Here is a 24,032-nt window from a genome sequence, read left to right on the forward strand (position 1 = left end):
AGGCCCTACTCAATTGGCGGGTCACGCTCTGGACTTAATCTTTATCACCTCAAATGCACTTACCTGTGGACCCTGCCCTGCCTTTGACGTGGACTGACCACTGCTTGCTTTCAAATATCAAAACCTGAGATGTCTGAGAAATCAAGATCTGAGCAAAAGAGAGTCTCATGTCAATGGCAGAGCATTACTCCTAATACTTTTACAGAAATGTTTGATTTCTCTGTAACCTCAAAGGACCAGCATATAAAACACACCTTAGCGGACTACTATCAGGCTTTAAATTCTGTCTTTGACAAAATCGCTTCTTTTAAAATGCACTGTAACAATAAACATAGGACGCATGCACTTTGGTTCACTCTAGAGCTGATACAGGAAAAGTAAGTATGTAGCAAGCTAGACTGACGGTTGTGTCTGAATAACTACCGCCATGACAGAAAGTCATATAAAAGAGAACTTACTAAATACCATCAAACTATAAAAACTGCTCGTAAAATCTATATTACTAATCAAATTAGTCTCACTGGAAATTCTTTCAAAGAGCTTTTTAAAGTCCTAAATGACTTTATTAATCCCCAGGCCTGTTCTCAGTCAATTCAACCTTCTCAGCAACTTTGTAACTCTGTGGCTGATTACTTCAAAGATAAAATCATGACAATGTAGCAAAACTTTGCCTTGCCTTCCAATCAGCCTTTAACAAAGTAGAATTTCATTCACTTCCCATGAAAAATTAACACAGCCTGGGAACGGTTAACACTCTTGAGGTCGAAGAAATTAAAGGGGTCATGAACAAGGCTAAATCTGGATCTCTTTCTCATTCATGTCTGGCGAGGATCTCTGTGTGTCTTGCCATGCAGATCTCGCTGGCTATTTGTTCCTTGTTTAATGCGTCAATGGAGATAGGGAAATTCCCTATGACCTGGAAATCTACACAGATCATGCCCATCAAAAAGGCCAACTTAGATCCCTCAAACCTCTCTAATTATCAGCCAATTTCTTTACATTTCTCAGTAAGATTTTGGAAAGTCTCATCAACAGACAGCTGACAGACTTCTTAAAGTAAAATATTATCTTGGACCCTTCTCAATCTGGGTTTAGGCCGGAGCACAGCACAGAGATGGCCTTGGTAGCCATGACAGACTCCAAGGGATGTTTCTTGGATGCAAATATCGCCTCTATGCTTGTGCGCTTTGACCTTTCTGCAGCTTTTAACACTGTGTCACATGATAAGCTGTTGCTTAGGCTAAATGAGATAGGGATATATGGGACTGCGCTGAAATGGTTCCAGGATTTCTTGACTAACAGATCTCAGGGAATGTCATTGGGTGATGTTAAGTCGCACACTATGACAGTTGGCAAAAGGTGTACTCCAGGGATCTTGCTTGAGTCCTGCCTTCTTCAATATATATGTGGCCCCGCTAGCCAAACTCATAAGATCCTTTGGCTTTGAAAACTTTTCCAATGGCGATGACACTCAGTTGGTCATTTTCATTGACAACAAGGTGGATAGAGGGAAGGAATGTTCCTCTAATCGGATGGCAGCAGTGGCAGATTAGATGTCCGAAAACTACCTTCAGCTTAATGTTGAAAAGGCTGAGATTATGCTTTTTGGAAAAGCTCAACAAATATGGACTCTAGATTGGTGGCCACCTGAGCTAGGGAGTGCTCCAACTTCCTGTCAGCTCGTACATCATCTCTGCATTAAACTGGATCGAGCCCTAACAATGAAGGAGCAGGTCCTGTCAATTACAGGTACCTGCTTTCACATGCTACGGCTACTAAGGAAAGGCTTGTTTTTTCTTCCGCTTGTGCCTAAGAAAACCCTGGTACAGGCTCTTGTTGTCAGCAGACTTGACAATGGCAATGCTCTTCTAACTTCTGCCAATGCAACCCTACTCTCTAAACTGAAGGTCTTGTAGAGCACTGCTGCAAGGCTTATTTGTAATCTTCCTTCCAGACCTGCATCGCTCCCACTTTTAAGAGCATTATATTGGCTTCTTGTAAGGAAGAGAATTATATTCAAGATCTGCTGCCTCACCCACAGAGCGCTTATGGGGAGAAGACCAAGATAACTACACCAAAAGCTCAAACGTTATCTCCCTGTTAGGAATTTGCTATCTAATGACAAAGAGCTACTTACTTTTCTCATTATTCAACATTTAAAGTGTGGAGGCAAATCTTTCTGTTATTTGGCCATTACCTACTGGAATCGTTTACCTTTCTATATTTACATATTCTCTGAATACTTCAAATTTAAGAAATTATTGAAAACCTTTCTATTTTAACTCTGCTGATTCTGGCCCTGTTACAGTGACATTCTGCTGCACTGAGATACCCCGTTGGGGTGATTTGTGCGCGATATAAAATTAAAATAACATAACAATAACATATGTAACTGTCTTTTCTGTCAAGTTATTCAGCACTATTTGAATATGTCAGAATTGCCACTTCGTGCTTGGGAGAAAATTGTTATTGATTTCTGTGGTCCTCTAGAGAATAAACAAGATCTTCTAGTTATTGTTGAGGAATACTCCCATTTTCCATTGGTAGAAGACCTTTCATGCACAACACATGAAAAGGTTATTAAAAAATTAGATGGCATCTTCGCGATGTAACTGCAATCTTAAAATCTGACAATGGCCCACCTTTTAATATTCGAGAATTCAAAGACTTTCCAAGTCACCTCAATATAAAGCATGAAAAAAGGACTACTCTTTGGCTACGGGTCAGTGGTCTGGTAAAACGGTTTATGAGTACTCTAATGCTGGAGAAGCTCAACCTCAAAGTTGTTTTGAACACTACTCTTCAAACTTAACGTTCGATCCGTCACTCAATGGCAGGGGAAAGCCTGCAACTATCATGTTCGGAAGAGCCATGACGACCAAGCTGCCCCAATGGACCAATCTCAGATCCAAGAAGGAGGAAGACATCCGTGCTACTAACTTTGGTTGCAAACAGAAGATAAAAATATATGCTGAACAGATTGAATTGTAAAAGATGTCACCTTTACAACAGGAGATCGAGTCCTTTTCAGATGACATAGAAATAGAAAGTCTGATGATCCTTTTGAGGCTGAACCCTTCACAATCCCTATCACCAAAGGACGCATGGCGACTGCCCAGCATCCTGGGAAGTTCATTACGAGAGATTACTCTCATTTTCGGCATGTGGCCCATCACTCACCAAACATCAATGTCAATGTAGAGGCTGGGTCCCGACAGACCATTAAAGTCTCTGTGTCTGCTGATAATTCCACCTCACTTGTGCAGATCATTGGCACTTCAACTGCCAGTTCCCGTTTTACATTGACCGATCAGGAAGTGTGATTTAGACGCCACAATGCTTAATTAAAGGATTATAATTGTTTGTATATTTAAGTATTTATTTGTGTATTTATTTATTTACATTTTTGTCTATTTTGAAAAAGTTGTAGCTTGTTATTTAACAAAGTGGGAGATGCAGTGTCTTGTAAATAAAAGAACGCTTGAACTCCGTTGGTTCCCACTGTACATCGTAGGCCTGTGACATAAGCATTAGAGAGATGAGTTGAAGGCAGGCTTAGAATGTTGAGTTCTGACTTACATGCAGCAGGTTAAAGATGTGTACAACTGCTCTCCGTTAGTGGGTTTTGTACCTGGGCTGGCAGGATGCTACAGTTTTGACCACTGGTGCATTAGTCGTGGAGCGAGGTACCTTCACTTAAGCTGACATCAAATTCACTGACTTTATCTCCCGTGATGATTTCATCCGTTGCTTTCTCCAACACACATTGCCTCTGTACATCTTCAAACGTTCTGGCAAAAGTGAAAATCATGTCTTCTGCATAATCTTTTTCGTCTTTGACAATTTCTCTATGTTTACTTTGTTAGATTTCTTCCTCATATGCATCTAGTCTTCCCTCCATCTCTGTGCGTAACTTGTCTTTTCACTCATGAAATATTCTGACTTTATTGCTTCCTCAACCTCTTTAAAGCTGCCAGCTATAATGTTCCTCCTTTCGCCCCCACACAACACTCAGAGACTCTGTATGTAGGGAACAGCTTTATTCCACAATATAATAACAGCTGCAATAATTAGAGCGCCGAGCGTCTGTCTGGAAAGGGCTCCGGTCGCGAACTGCCGACCGAGCGTTTCGCGCTCTTCTTTTTCTGACGCGTCATCGCGTTCACGCTCGTAGACTAGAGCGCAACTCCACATATCTCCCCCTTTTTATATCAAAGAAGGATACAGTTATAGTCCATTCATTAATGTCCACTCATATCAAAGTCTCTGTATCTAGAAGGCAAAGTGACTGTTCGGCCCATGCGGGTGCACCTTACCGGTATGCTCTCTTCAGCTTCTTTCTCTCCACGAAACCTCTCACTGTCTCTCTGGTCCACTCTCTGCTCCTCACTGGCAGGGGTATGGTCTCTGCTAGTTGACTCTGTGGTTCGTGTTTCTCCTTCTCCCCCTTCTGCTCCATCTTCAGAGTGTGCACTCATGTTTTCCCTCCAGGGGGGCATATCTTCTCCCGCCCCATTGGGCATTTCCTCCTCCTCTGACTTGGGGCATGTTACAATCCTGTTGACTCGTGCCATGCGGTCTTGGGACCACACCTTGCCGTCACTGAGGAGAGCAGCTCTGCCTCGCACTTCTTGGACTTGTAAGGGTTGGTTATACTTGCTCTCTCCCTTCTTTTGCATTGTTGGAAGCTTGACCCTGACCCATTCTCCTTCTTCTAGTTCTGTTTCCTTAGCGTTGCGCCGTCGGTTGTAATGGGCTGCATATATCCTTTGGGCCTTCTCTAGATTGTGCTGGACTACCGCCGGGGACCACTTGCTGCTTATGGTTTTTTCTCTCCATACCACGTTGTCCCGGGTGAACGGGAGTCGGCCTCTCAACACTAGGAAGGGGCTGTACCCCACCACCGTGGGGGTGATCCTATACGCCCAAAGCATGCTCTGAACTTCGGTCTCCCAGTCTTTTCCTTGCGAGATTGCTGCCTGTATGGAGCCCATTAGCACGCGGTTGAACCGCTCCACTTGGCCATTACACGCCGGGTGGTAGATAGCTGTGTGTTTCGACTCAATCCCATTTCTCTTCATGAACCTTGCCCATTTGTCGGAGACAAACTGGGGTCCATTGTCACTAAGTATAGTTTTGGGAATCCCTTCCCTTAAGAACAATGATGTCAAGAACTTCAGCACCGTTTCCGTGTCCATCGATTCTTGTATGTCGACTTCTGGCCATTTGGAATATTTGTCCACGACTACACACAGAAATTTGTTTACTCCTCTATTATCCAGTACGGGTCCAAGTATATCAATAGCCAGGTTTTCCCAAGGGTTTTGCGGGTTCTCGAACTTCCCTAACGCTGGTCTGAGAGGTCGGAGTATTTTGTCCGCTCCTTGGCATTGTTCACATTCTCTCACGTGCCTTTCTATTTGGACATCCATGCCGGGCCACCAATACATTAGCTTTACTCGCGCCTTGGTCTTTACTATGCCCAAATGCCCTTCATGCAGTTGTTTCAATAGCTTGGGTATCAGGGCTTCCGGTGGGACTACTCTTTCTCCTCTGTATAGAAAGACCCCTGAATCACTCAGGGACAGTTCTTCTCTCATTTCGTAGAACTTCCTTACTCCTTCTGTGAGCCTCCTTTTGTCTGGCCATCCTGAAGTGAAGTGTTGTTTAACTTCCGACTTCTCCGCATCCTGTTCATAGGCAGCCGCCCACTCTTGTCGGCTAATAGTCATTTCATTGTCTTCCATGCTTGCCACCATCGTCTCATTGTCCGGAGCACTTTCAGGAGCCTCCTCCATGGCCGATGCCCTGCTGAGGTAATCGGCAACCCTGTTCTGAGTTCCTGGTAGGTATTCGACATCATACGTGTAGTCCAATAGCTTGAGCGTCATTTTTGCTATGCGTGGGGTCGCTGTGTCGTGACTAGAGGACGTCAGGACTTTGACCAGGGGTTTGTGATCCGTTTGGAGCTTGAACCTGGTGCCCCAGATGAACTGTCGGAACTTGCCCATCGCCCAGGTGACCGCCAGCATTTCTTTTTCAATGACGCTGTATCTTTGTTCCGTCGGGGAGAGAGCACGTGAAGCGAAACTGATGGTTTCTACGGATCCGTCTTCCCTCTCCTGTGCTAACACCGCACCTAAGCCTTTGTCGCTTGCGTCGGTCGTCAAGATGGTGTTGCCTGAGGGAACGTAGCCTTGCAACGGGATCGCTTCGCTGATGCAGGTTTTTACTGTTTCAAATTCGCTTTGTGCCTCCTTGTCCCACTCAAACTTCGCCTTGTCTCTGATGAGCTGTCGCATCTTATATGTTTTGGTGGCAAAGTGTCTCACAAATTTACTATAGTACTCGGCCATTCCAAGAAATGACCGTACCTCTTCCTTGGAACTCGGGGCCTTGGCTTCTTTGATAGCTCTCACGTTCTGTTCCTTGGGAGATATGCCATGTGTGCCGATCTCGTGTCCCAGGTACGTGACGGAGGACATCCCTATTTTGCATTTGCTCCATTCAGCCGTTAGACCCTTGTCCTGCAACACTTCGAGGACTCTGGTTAGCTTACTGTCATGGTCTCCCTTGGTGGATCCCATTACCATTATGTCATCCTGGAAATACTGTACTCCTGGGATGTCCTTGAACAACCGATGCATCAACTTTTGAAAGACCGCTGCTGCAGATGCAAGACCAAAGGGCCTGCGGCGGAATTGATAACACCCAAAGGGTGTGATGAAGGAAGTGTACTTTCTACTAGTCGGATGTAAATCGATTTGGTGGTACGCTGACGTGAGATCAATTGTGGAGAAATGACTGATACCTTTGGTTCTCGTAAGCATCTCCTCGATTCTAGGCAGTGGAAACTTCTCTACGATGAGGCATTTGTTGAGTTCGCGAAGGTCCACGCAGAGACGAACCTTCCCGTTGGGTTTCTTGGCTACAACTAGGGGGACAGCCACTCCGAACTATCCACCGGTTCTATGATGCCTTGTTTTTCCAGTCTCTGAAGTTCCTTTTGCACTGCTTCACTGGTGGATATCGGGATGTTCCTGACTTTGTGCGTCACAGGTATAGCCCCCTCCTTGAGTGACATTTTGTGGACAAACTTGTCCAGTTTCCCAATTGTTCCTCCGAACACTTTTGGGTAGGCTGATTTCCATTCTTCACCGTTGGTGATTGGCCATTCGTCCGTTAAAAGGATTTGTTCTTTGCCCCCTGGAATTAGTACAATTCCTAGGTCTCCTGCATCCCTCCATCCGAGTACCGAAGGCCCCTTCTCTGCTACATACAATGTGCAGGTGGCTGATCTCCCTCTGAACTCAAACTTGAAGTCTCGACATCCCACCATGGGAATGGCGTTCTCGGTGTATGAGACTGCACGGATGTCCGGCGGCCGCAGATCAGGCCCTACCACGGGTGCGAAGTCTTCGTCCCATATGGATCTTTGCACAATCGTCCAAGGGGAGCCTGAATCAACTGCTACATGTACCTTCACTCCTCCGATGAGCATGTCCGTGCGAGGCTTATCCCTGCGTTTACCTGCCACATCCAGTACTTGATCTTCAATGCACAGTACCATTTCGCCATCCTCCTGATCGTCTTCCTCACTGGGTTCAGACGTGGCGGATTCCACGCACTTGACCGTGGACTTCTTTCCCTTCTTGCGGCATACTTTTTCAAAATGGCCGACCAGGCCGCAGAATGCGCATCTGGCGCGAAACGCTGGGCAACGCTTGTCCTGAGCGGAGTGCGCTGAGCTGCCACACCTATAACATGAGAATTTGCTTTCAGCAGCAGGGCGCCCCGTTTGTTTGCCTGTCCATTTAGTTTCCCGCCTCTGTTCACCATATGAGCCTTTTTGTTTGTTGGCGGCTGTGGCCTCGTCGATCTTGCTAACCATTTGCTTCTGGGTGCTTTCTCGTTTGGCTGCATCTGCACAGCGTTTCGACATCTCAGCCTTTTTTACCATGGCTATGACTTCCTTGAGTGAAGTTTCATTTTGTGCCCATAGTTTGTCCTGGACCGATCTGTTGGTGGTGTGCATAACTATCTGGTCTTTTATGTACTCGTCCTGCAGTGCCCCATATTGACATGTGATGGCTAGGCGTCGCAGTGCGGCCACATAGTCATCTATGGATTCACCAGTTTCTTGCTTCCTTTGCTGGAAATTGTAACGGTCAATGGAAACACACACTGCTGGGCGGTAGTGGCTGTCCAAGTCTTCTAGTGCATTTTTGAAGACATCTGTCTCTGTCGCACCCCGTTCTTTGGGCACGATGTTTGCGAATACCCTCACCCCTTCAGGGCCTAGATTGTGGAGCAACAATCTCTTTTTCCTTGCTGGGGTGTATTCTTCTCCATTTTCGTCCTCTAGTGCTTCTATGTAGTTCCTGAAGTACTCCCTCCAATCCTCCCATTTCATCTGGGGTTCCCCTGGTCTGGGTAGGAATGGGATGGGGGCCATCAGGGCTGAGGACTGGTTTGCCATCTTGGCTTCGCCCCAGGGAGCTTCTGCTTGGGCTCTGGGGTTGTTGGACACACTGGGCACTCCTGCTCTCTCTGCCGTGTCTCCTTGACTTCTGGGACTCCCTGGAGTGTTATCCCCTGTACCTTGTGTGGGGTTGGTGGATTGTACCCCCTCCTCTGGCTGTTGGATGGTGCCTTTGGTTGCCAGCGTGCTGGGTTTTAACTCCTTGTCCCTGGGACAGCACTGACCTGAGCCTTGCTTGAGGTGTGTCTCCTGCCGAGTGGTGAAGTGGCGCTGCTGCCACGCTCTAATCTTCTGCTTATTGCTGCTTGCTGCTCAGTTATCAGGGCCTGTAGAGTTGCTGGTTCTGGGATCAGTGCCTGATTCGATTGTGGGTGGACGAAGGGTGCTTCCCAGCCTCGTCGCCAATATAATGTTCCTCCTTTCGCCCCCACACAGCACTCAGAGACTCTGTATGTAGGGAACAGCTTTATTCCACAATATAATAACAGTTGTAATAATTAGAGCGCCGAGCGTCTGTCTGGAAAGGGCTCCGGTCGCTAACTGCCGACCGAGCGTTTCGCGCTCTTCTTTTTCCTCCTTTGCGCATGCACGCCAGTTCCGCTCTCGCCTACAGCGTGACGCGTCATCGCGTTCACGCTCGTAGACTAGAGCGCAACTCCACACCAGCGCTCCCTCACATAGTCCTTTTTCACAAATGTTTAATTAGAAACTTCAGTGTTTTTTGCAAGCATTGAATATTGTTTTCCCTCATCCACGTAATAGCTCCATGTTAATTTTCCAGTGTAATCATTTCCCAACGTTTATTTATTTCTTTTCACAACAGCTTCTAGCATGGAATATAATTGTTTTAAATCTGTTGATTTGTTGGATGCTCAGATCTTCAGATTTTTATTTAATTCGATACGGGAGCTCTTTGAAAACATAACTGTTCTGGCTTCCATTTTCATACCTTAGGGAACGCCTTCACTGGTAAAATTACCATGTGGTCCTCTGTTTCTAAATTATTTTTGAGTGCTGTAAATGTGTTTCTTAGCACCACCCTTAGTCTCTTCTATCATCGGTTTAGTTCATTTAGTTTGCCAATACTTTTCAAACTGAGACTGCAAAGGTCACCCCTGGGTAATAATAGATAGAATTGTGTTTCCATAGCAAATACCATTTTTGTGTTGCAAATAACTTTTGCTCCGTTTTATGAATCTCCACAAAACTTTACCAAAAAAGCTACTTTTTGACAAGTTTTCGGTGTGGAAAGTTTTGTGTTGCTCCGTCAAGCGGGGGCTGAGTAACAAGAGGGTCCCAAATGCTAAAAGCTTTTTATGTCTTGGGACGTAGAGCCTTTCCAACAGATCTCCTGTTGAGATCTGATTGGCTGTCACCACATCAACAAGGAAGTAGTGGCAGCCATCTTAGGACTTGGGACTCAGGCCTGAGTCCTAAGAAAAAAACTAAAATGATTTTTTTAGGAGGCAGGGAAGGGATACCCTGAACCCCTAGGCCTGGTGGTGAGGTCCCATAGGGAAACACTGGTGTAAAAAAATATTTTTTTCATTTTCCCAATTCACAGAGGATCTGAGAATCCACGACAAGAAAAAAAGAAACAGGCACAGGCTCACTCGCTTGTTTATTAAAACCCCTCAGGGTGGACCAGGGCTGGGGGGCGATGCCTATTACTTTTTTGTGGAGAGTGAATGGCCCACCTCCCAGGACCTCTGAGAGGCCCCGGGTACCCCATTACCCACGGCGAGGCAAAAAATAATGGAATGGGGCAAGCGGCCCCCCTCCAGAGCCAATTTATGCACCAGAGACATCACGTAAATTAAAGTGGAGGGCTCATGATGCCCCCTTCCCTGAGCCTAAAAATGCCTCAGGGACCCCAACCCCTGGGAATGAGTAATTATATGAAGGGAGGGAGGTGTGCAACCCCCTCCCTGAGTCTGATCAGGCACCGGGGACTCCATACCTTTGGGCCAAAATGTAAATTAAGGGGAGGTGGGCAGCACTGCTCGCCTCCCCTAGTCTTAAAGAGGCCCCTGTACCCCATCCCAAGGGGGACATGGCACATTTTAAAAGGGTAGGGCACACGGACCCCCGCCCTGAGTCTTTATAGAACCCGGGGTCCCCATTCCCTGGCGTTAGCTCAGTGGCTTTGTCCCAGGAAGCCCACCCCCGGGTCACAGTAGTTCTCCTGCCCTCACTAGGATAGGCAGGGAAACCTGTTGGCAGGAACATTTTCAAATCTCATGACAAACAGGAACAAACACTTAGGGGCCCATTAGGATGTAGGGCGGATCGCAACCACCCGCATGACGGTGGTGATCCGCCCTACATTCTTCCCTTCCTGCCACCCATTTCCTCCCTGCCATATTAGTATGGCGGGGGTACCGCGGCGGACGGGAAGACCATCCGCCGCATTTCCGTCCGCTGGACAATGCGATCGGGCGGAAGAGGGTTTAATATGGTGGCGGTGTCTGATAGACACCGCCAACCATATCGGGAGGCAGCCTTTCCGTGGCGGATGATCTTTGGTATCATTTGAGCTGAGTTTTCTGTTATTTACACTGTTGTGTGTGTTTCTGTTTACAAAATATATGCTCCATTGTGCTTGACACTAGTTGTATATGTCTCTCTCAGATTGGGCTGCTGTTTACCTTGCCCATTGTGCTGTTGTTTATTTGGTATCTTAAACTATGTTTCAGCTGTTCAGTTTGCTGTTTTTTTATATCTTGTCCAGCGATTGTTGTTTATCCTGTTCCTCGTGTTGTTTACTTGCCTCAAACACTGTGATTTACCTGCCTGGCCTACGGCCCGTTGTTTCAGTTGTCAATCAAATATCTGTTGATCAAGTCTCTCAGTTGGTTGCGAGTAAGTTTGCTTTTCAGGCTTATGTTTTCCTTATAAGTTGCTATATGTTTACGTTATATGTTGGGCACTGCCTTGCTGATCTCTCAGACAACCTCAACGTGTCTAACAAGCTTTGTGTGGTGTTTCCCAAAATGAAATGAGAAGGAAACCAAGTGTAGTTTGAGAGTCCAGTTTATTCGCCTCATCCACCAACAGCTTCAGGTCGTAACTGACCTGGAATCACATGTACATTCCTATTCTAAGAACATGGAATCATTCCTATTCTAAGCAAGAGGGACTAGAATGTAGAGAGGAGGAAGGCAGGTAAGAAGGCACAACATAACACTTTGGTTTATTTTGTATGCCAGGAGTTTGTTGATCTTTTCTGTTAGGCTTTTGCACTTCGTCTGTCATGTTGCTGGTTACCTTGCTTGTCAAGCTGTTTTATTTAAGCTGATTGTCAGGTAGTGTTTTTGCCTACAGGGCTGTAGACAATGGGCTGCAGGGCTCCTGTTTATATTGCCTTCCGGACTCCCTTTTAGATTATTTTTCACATTCGTTTTTGTGCTGCTTGTCCAACTTTTAGCCTGCCTGTCAAGCTTAAGGCCTACTTGTCTCTGAGGACTGGTTTTATATTGCCTTTTACACTGTCAGTTTGTCTAGCAGGTTGTTTATTGCATGTAAGAATGTTTTATAGGTATTGTTTTCAAACGTATTATATTGATATGATATCTTTGTACATTATATGTTACAATGGTACCTACAACTATTATCGATTTTAACATTACCTTATGTGCATAATCCACACTACTGTAATTTATCATGCCTCAATAATGACTTGTAATGCATGGGATTCTGCAATTCCTGTATAAAAATCTGTCTCAAATTTCTTTATAATCAGAGACTTGTCACGTCTGTGTCGATGATTATTGCAATTGAGTTCTGACATCACAATGCCTGTTGCAAGAGCCAGAGGGCATGGAAAGGCAGGTCATGAGCATATTTAATAAAGCTGCTTAGAGAACGAAAAAAGAAGCATTGCTTTTAGTTCTTCTGCTCTGTCTTTCTAGCTGTACATTGACTAGAAGAAGGGAGACATTTATGACATGTTTATTTTTTGCACTCTTCAGATAATTATAGAAAAGTTTGAATGTTTATGGAATTTTCTGCGGCAACTTTTTATTAAAAAAACTAACTTGTATTAAACTGCTCCTAACATCTTTTAGCTACAAATATTGAACAGCTTTTTGATGTTTAATTTTTCGCTAGAGATTCTATTTTTATTCCTCATGTTTGCAAACATGCTCTCTCTTTTATGAAAGAGGTATGCACCAAGGATTTAGGTAGTTTGTGGGAATGGTGATGGTGTGTCTATGTATTAGATGGAATAAAATATCCCCTGTGGTGCATGATAAGGATATTGCAGGTAATCTCGGAGTTCCATAACCTTATGAAGGAACACAGCCGTTGTAAGTCCTTGATGTCTTGCAATATCTTTATAATGTGCAGCAGGGGATACTGTATCCCTTTATCATCAGCATGTTGCATCTCACAATAACATGTTAATTCTGTTACAGCGTACATCCTTTCAACTTCTGGTTTCTTATTGGGCGGGTAGTTCTCAGGTAACAATGAGTGTTGGTTGTATTGCATGTCAGGGAGGTTCATGTTTCCCACATGTAGCTTTTTGCTGCACCCGTTTCTCCTGTCTCAGTCTCTCTGGTCCTAAGGGTCTTTCTCATTCCCCTACTGTGTTCATTCCCAATATGTATGTCACTTTTATTAATTGTTATCCATCTTTCTGGAACTGTAATCTGAGAATATAATTTCCCACAATCAGACTAGTTTAGGGCTTTTCATCCCTCTCTTGGCTTCTGTGTTGGATATAGGCACTCTAATGCCACTTTGTTCCTTGTCCACTGAACCTCAACCCTTTTAAGCCAGACTTCCAACATCAACAAGCAACCACACATTAAAGCCCAGCTCTACAAAATAAACATGGACAGCTTAATTCCCCCAGCTGACAACCAACACAACATCCCTTGTACTCATTTGTGACACTGAACTCTCCATCAAAGATCACATGAGGAAGAAACCCATGATATTGTGGTGCCAGCTCTCTCTGCTGCAGAATGTGGTACCCTTCCTCCCTAAAAATGTCTTTGCTAAAATAGTCCAAGCCTTACTCCTTTTTCACTTGGATGGAGGCAGTGCACTCTTGTACAATTTCCCAGACATCACATATACTCCACTGAAAGGTATCTTAAATGCTGCAGAACATTTCATAGAAGGCCAAAGTAGTTTGACCATGTCACTACAATCATAAAGAATCTGTACTGGCTGTCTCTCTGCATCATCTTTTTCAAGACTAGCTACATCATATAAAAGACCACTAAATGCAATGTCCCTACAAACCTGGATGAGAAATCACCACACAGCGCAACACTGGAAGCCAGGATATCGCCAGACTTGAAACAAGACAACTGCAAAAATGAGAACACCTGAAGCTAGGCGTCCTCCATCTGTACTCCAATGATCTCAAACAGCATTCAGTGATCATCAGAACTTCCCCTACAGTCCTTCAAGTCATAAAGGATGTTCTCTTCAGAGAAGGGGGCATCAGTAAATGGAAGGATTCACCACCCACGATTATTCATCCTAAATTTTAAGGGGCATAATTACAAGCCCCTTTGCGTAGCTCTTGCACCGGGCATCGTGGTGCAAGAGTGACACAACTTCAAAATGAGATTAATGAAGTCATGCAAGGCCACCTTGCATGACCCTAAGTGCTTCATAAATCTTGAGTAATGCAATGCAGTGCAAATCTCCTTGTTGCATTAATCTGTGCCAGGGAGACATTTCCATGGGCGTTGCATTGGTGTTCCCAAGCAACATCCATGGATTTTGATTCACAGATTTACCAGAGGTGGCAGACTTGAGAATTTGCCAAAAACCTACGCCTCCCAAGGTGAAACGTAACAAAGAGAAATATGTTTATTTCTCCAAATTGTTTATTCTTTCTATGTGAGCTACATTCTGTAGCACACATAAAAAGAGAAAACTAGCCTCAGGAGATTGTTTTTGTGCCAGAAGGTGCCCCTTTCTGCACAGAAATAATCCTCTTTACAATGCAGGCACCCTCTGCACCATGGTGCAAATGTGCCTGCATTGCGCCAGGTAGCTAAAAGGGTACAATCGCTGGGGAAAGGCAGGAATGTGATGTATTGAATATGGCAAATTCCTGCCCCTTCCCTCTCATACAGTGCAATGCAGCAAGGCGACTTTCTGTACTTCACTGCACTGCATGACTTGGCCATAAATATGGCCCTAAATTTAATTATATCTTATCACTGTGGACCCCTCCGTGTTGCTTTGCTGAATACCATTGAGAAGTGTGGCTCATTGGTTAGAGCGGCAGACCCTGATGCAGAGGTCTGGCCCCGGACCAGAGTTCAATTCCCTGCCTCGGCAGGTCTTGGGCTCAAAATTCCACTGACCTGATAAATCTCGCCTCGGTGCCTATTCCAACCATGGAGTCCCACTCTGAAACTCTGGGCAATAGCTTGCTTAATCTCCACAACGGCCCCCACAACGCTAAGGATGCCTGGCCTCCACCTTGGGGGTGCCCAGGAGTAGACACCTCACAGGGAAAGCCAGGATGGGTTCCACAGCGGTATTCGTACAAGCGCCATGAGACCCTTGTGGTTGAGTAGTGCGCTATACAAGTATCAATTTACAATCTACAAATACCATACATCAGTACAGCCATCAATGGAAATTCAAGCACAACCAGGAGAGGCCCTGGCTCAATAGAAATCCTAGGAACTACTAGGCCTCACCTTTAGTTGTCCGTGTATAGTGAAGGAAGATAGGATCGTTGATCTCTATTGGTCTGTGAAGTCAAGTGACCTCACGGACTTCTTCCAGAAAAGATCAATCAATCAATCAGTGACACTTATAAAGCGCGCTACATACCCGTAGGGTCTCAAGGCGCTGGGGGGGGGGAGCCGCTACTGCTCGAACAGCCAGGTCTTCAGCTTCTTCCTGAAGGAGAGGTGGTCTTGGGTCAGGCGCAGGTCGGTCGGGAGGGAGTTCCAGGTCTTGGCGGCCAGGTAGGAGAAGGACCTTCCTCCTGTAGTCGCTCTTCGGATGCGGGGGACGGCGGCGAGGGCGTGGTTGGCTGATCGGAGGTGGCGTTTGGGAGCGTAGAAGTTGACTCGGCTGTTGAGGTAGCTCGGGCCTTGGTCGTGTAGGGCTTTGTGTGCGTGGGTGAGGAGGCGGAAGGTGATTCTTTTGTTGACGGGGAGCCAGTGAAGGTCTCTCAGATGTCCGGAGATGTGGCTGGTTCGTGGGATGTCGAGGATGAGTCTGGCTGAGGCGTTCTGGATCCGCTGGAGTCTCTTCTGGAGCTTGGCGGTGGTACCGGCGTAGAGGGCGTTGCCGTAGTCCAGTCGGCTGGTGACGAGGGCCTGGGTGACGGTCTTCCTGGTCTCGGTGGGGATCCACCAGAAGATCTTCCGTAGCATGCGTAGGATGTTAAAGCATGCCGAGGAGACGTTGTTGACTTGCCTGGTCATGGAGAGGGAGGAGTCCAGGATGAAGCCCAGGTTGCGTGCATGGTCTGTCGGTTTGGGTGCGGTGCCCAGGGCGGGAGGCCACCAGGAGTCGTCCCAGGCGGAGGGAGAGGAGCCCAGGATGAGGACCTCCGTCTTGTCCGAGTTCAGTTTCAGGCGGCTGGTCGTCATCCACTCGGCTACCTCTTTCATCCCTTCGTGCAGGTTGGCTCTGGCGGCGGCGGGGTCGTTGGTCAGGGAGAGGATCAGCTGGGTGTCGTCGGCGTAGGAGATTATGCTGAGGTTGTGTTTGCGTACGATGGCCGCGAGGGGGCTCATGTAGACGTTGAAGAGTGTGGGGCTCAGAGATGATCCTTGGGGGACGCCACAGATGACTTCGGTGGCCTCTGACTTGTACGGTGGTAGGCGGAAAAGAGAAGTGTCACTTCATGCTGAAGTAACTTGGTCAGGTGACAACACTGCACTCTTATGGAAAGGAGAAAAGAATCTAGGGAACATTCTCAAACCCCACTTGTACTGTAAAGTTTGCCCTTCCTTAGACTTGCTGTTCCAGCCGACAAACATCCCTGGTGTAAGAAGGTTATATGCGAGGCTGCCTCCCAAAGGACACACCCTGGCCCCAGGCACATTTGCTCCCGGGGGGAAAAATATGTAGTCGGGAGGTGTATACCCCCAGAAGGCTAGGCACACTCCTAGGGTGGGCTACTTGGTCTGTACAGTTATCGAAGGTTTCTACCATTTTTGAAAGTAGCAGAATAGAGGGTTCTGTGCAGAAAATGTGAGACACACACCCCCGGATGTAGTCACATCAGGGATGGATTAGCCAATGAGGCTAGTAGCCCACCTAAGATCACACCCCTAATGCCACTAAATCTAGGAATTAAGGGACACAGCTAGCACCAGAACCTCCGTTCTGATTGAATTACAAAACTGGACACAGTAGATACTCAAATCCGTGACAACAGGGCCTGCACTAAACAAACGTGATACTCTACACCTGTGGCAATCATACTGATACTTCACAACTGCGATTTGTCCCGGACCAAAGCCCAGTTCCCCAGTAGACAGGCGGCTACTGGTTTCCTTCAGATGTCGACATAACATCTTGCTGAATTTACTGCTGCCAATGATTGTTGGCAGCCAGTCCAGGAACCTTTACTCAATGCTGCAACACTAGGGAACTCTGCAGCAACTTCAACCGACAACAGCAGTGGCCCCGTTGTTGACTTTTTGCACCTGTTTACCCACGGGCACAATCTAAGCGGTGAAACCAGCTCCTCCGCGGCTCTTCCGTCAGCACCAAAGACAGCCAGGACAATTCTGCACCAGGCCTCTCGAGACAGGTCAAATCAATCTGACCGTTGTGTCTTGGTCCTGGGACCCACATCACTCTATCCCTCAATGGGTTCCATGCAAGTCGACCTGCAAGTGAACGATTGTCACTGGTGTTTTTTTACCATTGAACGCAATGCTAAAGTTTTGCAGGATTGATTTGACTGATTTAGTATTGCTTCTAAAATCCATGACTCCAGTTGTAGTTATTTGATTTACTTCATTTTGTTGTCTAAATTTATATAGCTTTAGTTTTATAAATTGGTATTGGATTTGTTTTGAGTCGTGTTAGTTACTTATCTTCCATGTCGGTACTCTGAATGCTTAACATATGTTCCTCTAGAAAAGCTTGACTGCTCTTAGCCACTACCAAGACTTATTGTGAACCTGAGGACCATCTTTGGAGAGTAATACACAGCAAAGCCTAACCAGCCTCACTGCATAATATTCCATTTTCATGCATGCTGGGTGTAAGTTGGGAAAATAAACTCATCCCCAGCGGCACATTTACAGCTATTTCTATGCACAAAATGCCTTCTCACACTCATTTTTGCAGTGGGGCATTTTGCGATAAGAAAATAGCACTAAAGGGGGCGTGGCTTGGACGGCAGTGGAAATGGCCGCCTAACCGGGAGCTCCGCACTTCAGGAAAGCGACTCCAATCCCTTTCGTAGCAAAACCGCGACGCACAGCAGCGATCTTCCAGGGGCTGCACAGCTAAACGCATAGGGGACCCTCCGGTGCCTTGAGCAGGAAGCTCCGACCATCAATTGAGGCGAAAAACGGGGTTATTCCACCCGCCACGCGCCGACAGCAATGTATTCTAAAATGGCGCCGTGATGTCCGACCGAAGACGGGAAGCAGTGTCCTTGCGCCCTACCGATGCGGACAAGAACCGGAACACCTGTGGGGACATGAGCCGCTCCAATGATGCACAGATCTCCTCTGTTGAGGTGAGGATTGCCGTCTACCCGCTCTGTTTCACCTGTCTGACCGGAGCGCTTTGCCTGACCCTAAAATGGCGGCTCTTCAGTAGCGCGAGCACCTCAAACGAGTGATTTGCAGGGCAATGTTTCACTCGAGCTCACCGGCAATACCAACAACACCTCTGCATAGTTAGGTACAGAGAGAGAGAACATCTAGCTTGCACTGATAATCCTCACAAGTCAGTAAAGTCGCCCATTGCTGCCTCCAGCCTCCAGTCCAACAAAGTAACTTCATCAAGTCACCATGAGGAATGATCACTGAGGAGTGTCCAGTACTACCAAATGGAGGCGGTGTGCTGAGGAACGTGCGTCGGAGTATCACTATTGGTATTGCTTGCTCCCACACGGGGGTGATCCTCTATAAGTGAGTCCTTATTATTTGATTTCGCCTTTGAAACTGAGTAGCCTTAAGCTCCTGCCCACCATCTCTTACCCACGCATTGGACACTGCCCACGAGAACAGCGAGGTTTAACAGTGCCATCCATCCCTAACACAATGGCATTCAGGGAAGACAGGAACGTCATAAAAAAAGTGAAACCAGAACCCTTGATTTCCGACTCACCCATCAAGAGCAAAGCAGATATGGCGGCCACAATGGAGATGATCTTGAAGAAGCTGTCAGACCTTACGGATATCTCCAAATCAACCAAAGCTAACACAGACTCCATGCAACTCAAAATGACCGCAATTAGGGCCGACATGAGCGCTTTAACCTCAGGCCTGGGAGCCGCGGAACAACGGATTAGCGATGTGGAGGATCTATTGCGACAGTCAGCGTCCAGGATCCAACGCCTGGAAGACACCACCGACGCCCTCAGATGCCATAATGCGGAGTTAGAGGACCGAAACAGATGGGGGAACGTTAGAATTTTCGGCATACCAGAAAACGCGGAAAATGATGCTGACTCTTGCTTGGCCTTTCTAGAATCATGGATCCCCATGATTACCAAGACTGAGTTTCCACATGGCCTCGAACTGGACAGGGCGCATAGAATCCCTACCTTCACGAGCAAGAATGCTAAAGGCCCCAGGCCAATGATCTGCAAACCGCTCAGATATCAGCAGGCAGACCTGATTCTCCAGTATGCGAGGAAAAATCACTCCATTACATGGGAAGGCCACAGGATCATCTTCACGCAGGACTTCTCCAAAGACACAGTGGATGTACGCAAGGGCTTCCTGGACCTCCGCCCTAGACTTAGATCCAAAAACATCCCCTTCTCTTTTGCAGGACCAGCCAAGTTCAGAATCACGATAAATGGCCGCCCAAGGTTCTTCACCGATCCGAGGGACCTGGCACATCTTCTCGAAGAATGCCCAACGCAAGAAATGGACCAATCAACCGGTCTCTCCAACAAAAGGAAGACCACGAGTCCGTCTCAACAAGATGGGGCCAGTTAGTTCCATGTCACTCTTCGTTCATCCAGTGGTCCAGCATCGGTTGCCTCAACGGGATCAGCCTATGTATAACTATACTCGGCTCTTGGCACGGGTTCCTAAGCTCTGCCTACCAGGCTACCAAGCTCGGCGATTCTACAGTACCGTGAGTTTGTAAGCGGGGCCTCGTTTGGCCAGCACAGTGACTTCTTCTAGCATGTGACTTTTTACGATGTTTGAATGCTTATGTCTCACGCAAGTTATTACATTTATACCAATGGGTACTCTTGTACATTTTGCTCATCTCAAGTTAAGCACCTCCACTCTGGATCTTAACACTCCACAAACTTAACACATGATGGGGGTAGCGCATCCCAACGGGTATACCATGGTTGTGTCTATTAGTTACTCTCATAATCTCATAATTGCTCTTTGCTTATCTACTTCATATTAGGTCAATCTTGTTATGGCCTGTTATTCGTATTCCGCTAAGAAACTGTTCTATGCCATTTTCTTGTTGGTTATACTAACCGTCTACATTCATCTGGGATTGATAATATGCACTCATTATTGTTATTGTTATTCCTGTTTTGCGTAGCATGGTACTGTCGTCGTACTCCCTACGTACGTATTTGGGGGGGTGGGAGGGAGGGGGGAGTGGGAGGGGGCATCTAGAGGAAGGGGAAAAGAGAGAGGATGAAGGAGCAGTCACTTGGCAGAGTCTCAGTAGGTTCCTTCTCATTTTGTATCATATTCTGTTTTTTATACTAATGTTTATGCTTTACAGTGTTACCAGACACAACTCACCACACCAAGCCCACTTTATCCCTTATTGTTTCCACATCCCAGGCTGCAGGCACGCATCACAACACTTGTACTTATATGTCTTGTCATTGAAGGTTGCTTTCAAATTTAACCAATTTGGTCAGTATAAGGCGCCCGTTCTTGTCACAACACCCCATCTGTCGCACATCATACCGCCAACTTCCCACCGAGCGATAATACATTTCACCGATGGCTAACTCCAACTCAATTAAAGACGATCTTAAAGTAATATCACTAAATGTCAAAGGACTTAACCACCCGGTGAAAAGGTGGAAGGTGTTCGACTATCTAGCAAAAACAAAAGGAGACATCGTTCTTCTACAGGAAACCAAGCTTTCTGAAGAGGACTTACGTTTCCTTAACATACATTGGTCGTCCCACGTCCTGTCCTCTCCTGCGCTAAATAAGAAGGGTGGTGTAATCACACTGCTATCTAAGAATGCCAACCTGACACTGCTATCACACACTCACGATACAGATGGTAGGTTACTAGTGACTCACTTACGCAGAGAAGATGATCCCATTCACGTAGTGAATATATATGGCCCTAATTCCGATGATCCCACATTCTGGGACTCAGTCTCTCGTTCCATCGAACATATCTCCCAAGATGAATTATTAATAGTGGGGGGCAATTTTAACCTTCCCCTAGACCCCTTACTAGACAGACAATCCAAGTGCTCATTCCACCCCTCACGGTCACATGGGGCCCTTCTCCGTCTCTGTGAGCGCTACTGTCTCAAAGATTCTTGGCGACTACAGAACCCCGATGGGAGAGACTACACCTTCTACTCTGCCCCACATAACTCCTATTCACGTATTGATTTCATCCTATTATCCACCTCATTCGCACACCTGATTGAAGAAACTGATATTGCCCCCAAACTGGTGTCCGATCATGCATCTATTCACACCAAACTTGCAGGCTCCCGGTCGATTCGCTCGCCTAGAAGATGGCGTTTTAATGACGAAATTCTCACCAACCCAGAGGACAAACTGAAAATAGCGGACGCCATCGAGGAATACTTACTCCTAAACAATACCGCTGACACCAAACCTAATACTCTATGGGACGCTCTTAAGGCCACAATCCGTGGAGTCATTATAAATATTAGAGCTAAGACCAATAAAAAATTAAATAAAGACCTAGAACAATTGGAGCGAGAGATCACAATCCTAGAAGACTAGCACAAGGCCAATCCTCTAGACCTCAAACCCCTCGACCTTCTCACTAAAAAGAAGTATGAGTACAATACCATAACTAGTAAAAGAGCGGGCGTCTGGATTAACCGTTTCAAAGCCCTAAAACTCTGTGAAGGAAATAAAGCAGGTAAACTGCTGGCTTCATACCTCAAACATAAGCAAAAGCTGTCAACCATTTTATCAATAAAAGACGCCACAAATACAACCCACACCAATCTAATTAAAATCCTAGATACATTTAAATCCTTCTATGAAGAGCTTTACAAGAACGACAAATCGCTGGACACAGCAGCTTGCACCGAATATCTTGAGTCTCTCGACCTTCCGCAACTATCGGAAGCTGAAAAAACACGGTTAGGCTCCACCATCAGTAAAGTAGAGATCGCAGAGGCCATCAAATCTTTAAAAAATAGCAAAGCCCCCGGCCCAGATGGCTTCACTGCATCTTTTTATAAAGCCTTTGAATCCCAACTCACCCCCACGCTCCATACTGTTCTCAACTCTACGGCGTCCAGTGGATGCATATCACCTTCTATGAGCGAAGCTAACATAATCGTGATCCCTAAAGAGGGAAAAGACCCGCTCCTCACCAAAAACTACTGCCCCATCTCTTTGATAAATCTTGATTGCAAGATATATGCCAAAATCCTAGCGAATCGACTAAATGCTGTTCTTCCCAAACTAATAAGCCCGTCCCAAGTTGGTTTTCTGAAACACAGGATGTCAAATGACAACACCAGACTTCTATGCCATATCTTAGAGAAGGCTAACAACTCCCATTCCCCGATGGTTGCGATTACCCTGGACGCTGAAAAGGCCTTAGATAAGGTTTCATGGTCTTTTCTTCAATACTGTATGCGTTCATTCAATCTCGGACAGTCGTTCATCACAATGGTGATGGTCCTGTACGCCTCCCCTTCGGCTCGGATAGCAATTAATGGCACCCTCTCTGACCCTTTTCGCCTATACCAAGGCACCAGACAGGGCTGCCCACTTTCGCCGGCAATTTTCCTTTTGGCCCTTGAACCCCTTCTAACTGACATAAAAAAGAATGAGGATATTCAGGGAGTCTCCTTTGGAGATACTCAGATAAAATTAGCAGCGTATGCTGACGATATACTGATTGCGACAGAAAACCCAGCCAAATCGATCGAGGGACTCATGTCCTCAATCAGCAAGTACTCGTACCTATCGGGATACAAGCTAAACAAAGACAAGTCCGAGGTTAAACCACTAAACATCTTCACCATCAAAGAAGTTCTTGGTAACTCAGGTCTAGCTTGGCAAACCGGGGTTATAAAATATTTAGGAATAGAGTTCACCGATAAATTATTGAGCACCATCACACACAACGAAACGTTGACAATGACAAAAGTTAAAAGAATCCTTGACCTGGTCCCCACGATTTATTACTTGGTGGGGAAGAATTGAAGCTATAAAAATGATGATATCACCGCTAATCAACTACCTGAGCACTATGCTGCCCCTCACCTTCTCCAAAGATTTCCTCTCCAAACTGGATAAATTAATTTCGTCTTTCCTTTGGCAAGGGAAAAAAGCCAGAATTAGCATAAAAAACTAAGGCTGGATAAAACCTTAGGAGGCGTCAATCTAGCTGACTTTAAGCTCTATCAAACCGCGTTCTTAGCTAGACAAGGGGCCTTTTGGCTCACTCCACACTCAGACTACACCCCAGTGTGGCTGTCGGTGGAAAAATCCATCCTCCGTGGCCTTCCCCCCTCCACCCTCCTCACTACCAAACCACAACCCACTGTATCCTCAGGTACCATCCTCAGAAACACGAAGGCTGCCCTCCTTCATGTAAGCAAATTCTTACCACACCAATTAATCACGATGGGAATCGCTGTGGAACAATACCAAACTGCTATACAAAGGGAAACCAATGAATAATCCTGCTTGGATAGAGAAGGGTATACACTTCCCTCATCAGCTGTTTGATGGTCCATTGCCACTCACTTTCAACGACCCACAAAAAAAGTTTCAACTCCAGAACATAGACTTCTATTACTTCTTACACATCAATGTGGCCCTCTCCAAAACAGATTTATCCAACGTCACCCCCTCCCTTCCTGGATACCTACACACGATTAACGGACAGGGTCATCAGGTGTCCAGAATATACAAACTGATCCGCCCTCAGACCACAAAGCTGACAACATCCACACAGTCCTTCTGGGATTCATACTCTTCCACACCAACATCGGAAGCAGAATGGGCCAGAATATGGAATCTACCTCACAACACAAAATCAGCCCTACATTATCACAATCTAAATTCTGGCTTCTCCACAAAGCTTTTTGGACTCCTAGGAGACTCTTCCTGCACAACATCAAGGAAGATGACTCCTGCTGGAACTGCACGGCAGAGGGTGGGGACCTTGAACACCTAAT

This window comes from Lissotriton vulgaris, chromosome 9 (genome assembly GCF_964263255.1).
Source record: "Lissotriton vulgaris chromosome 9, aLisVul1.2, whole genome shotgun sequence".
NCBI classification, from domain to species: Eukaryota; Metazoa; Chordata; class Amphibia; order Caudata; family Salamandridae; genus Lissotriton; species Lissotriton vulgaris.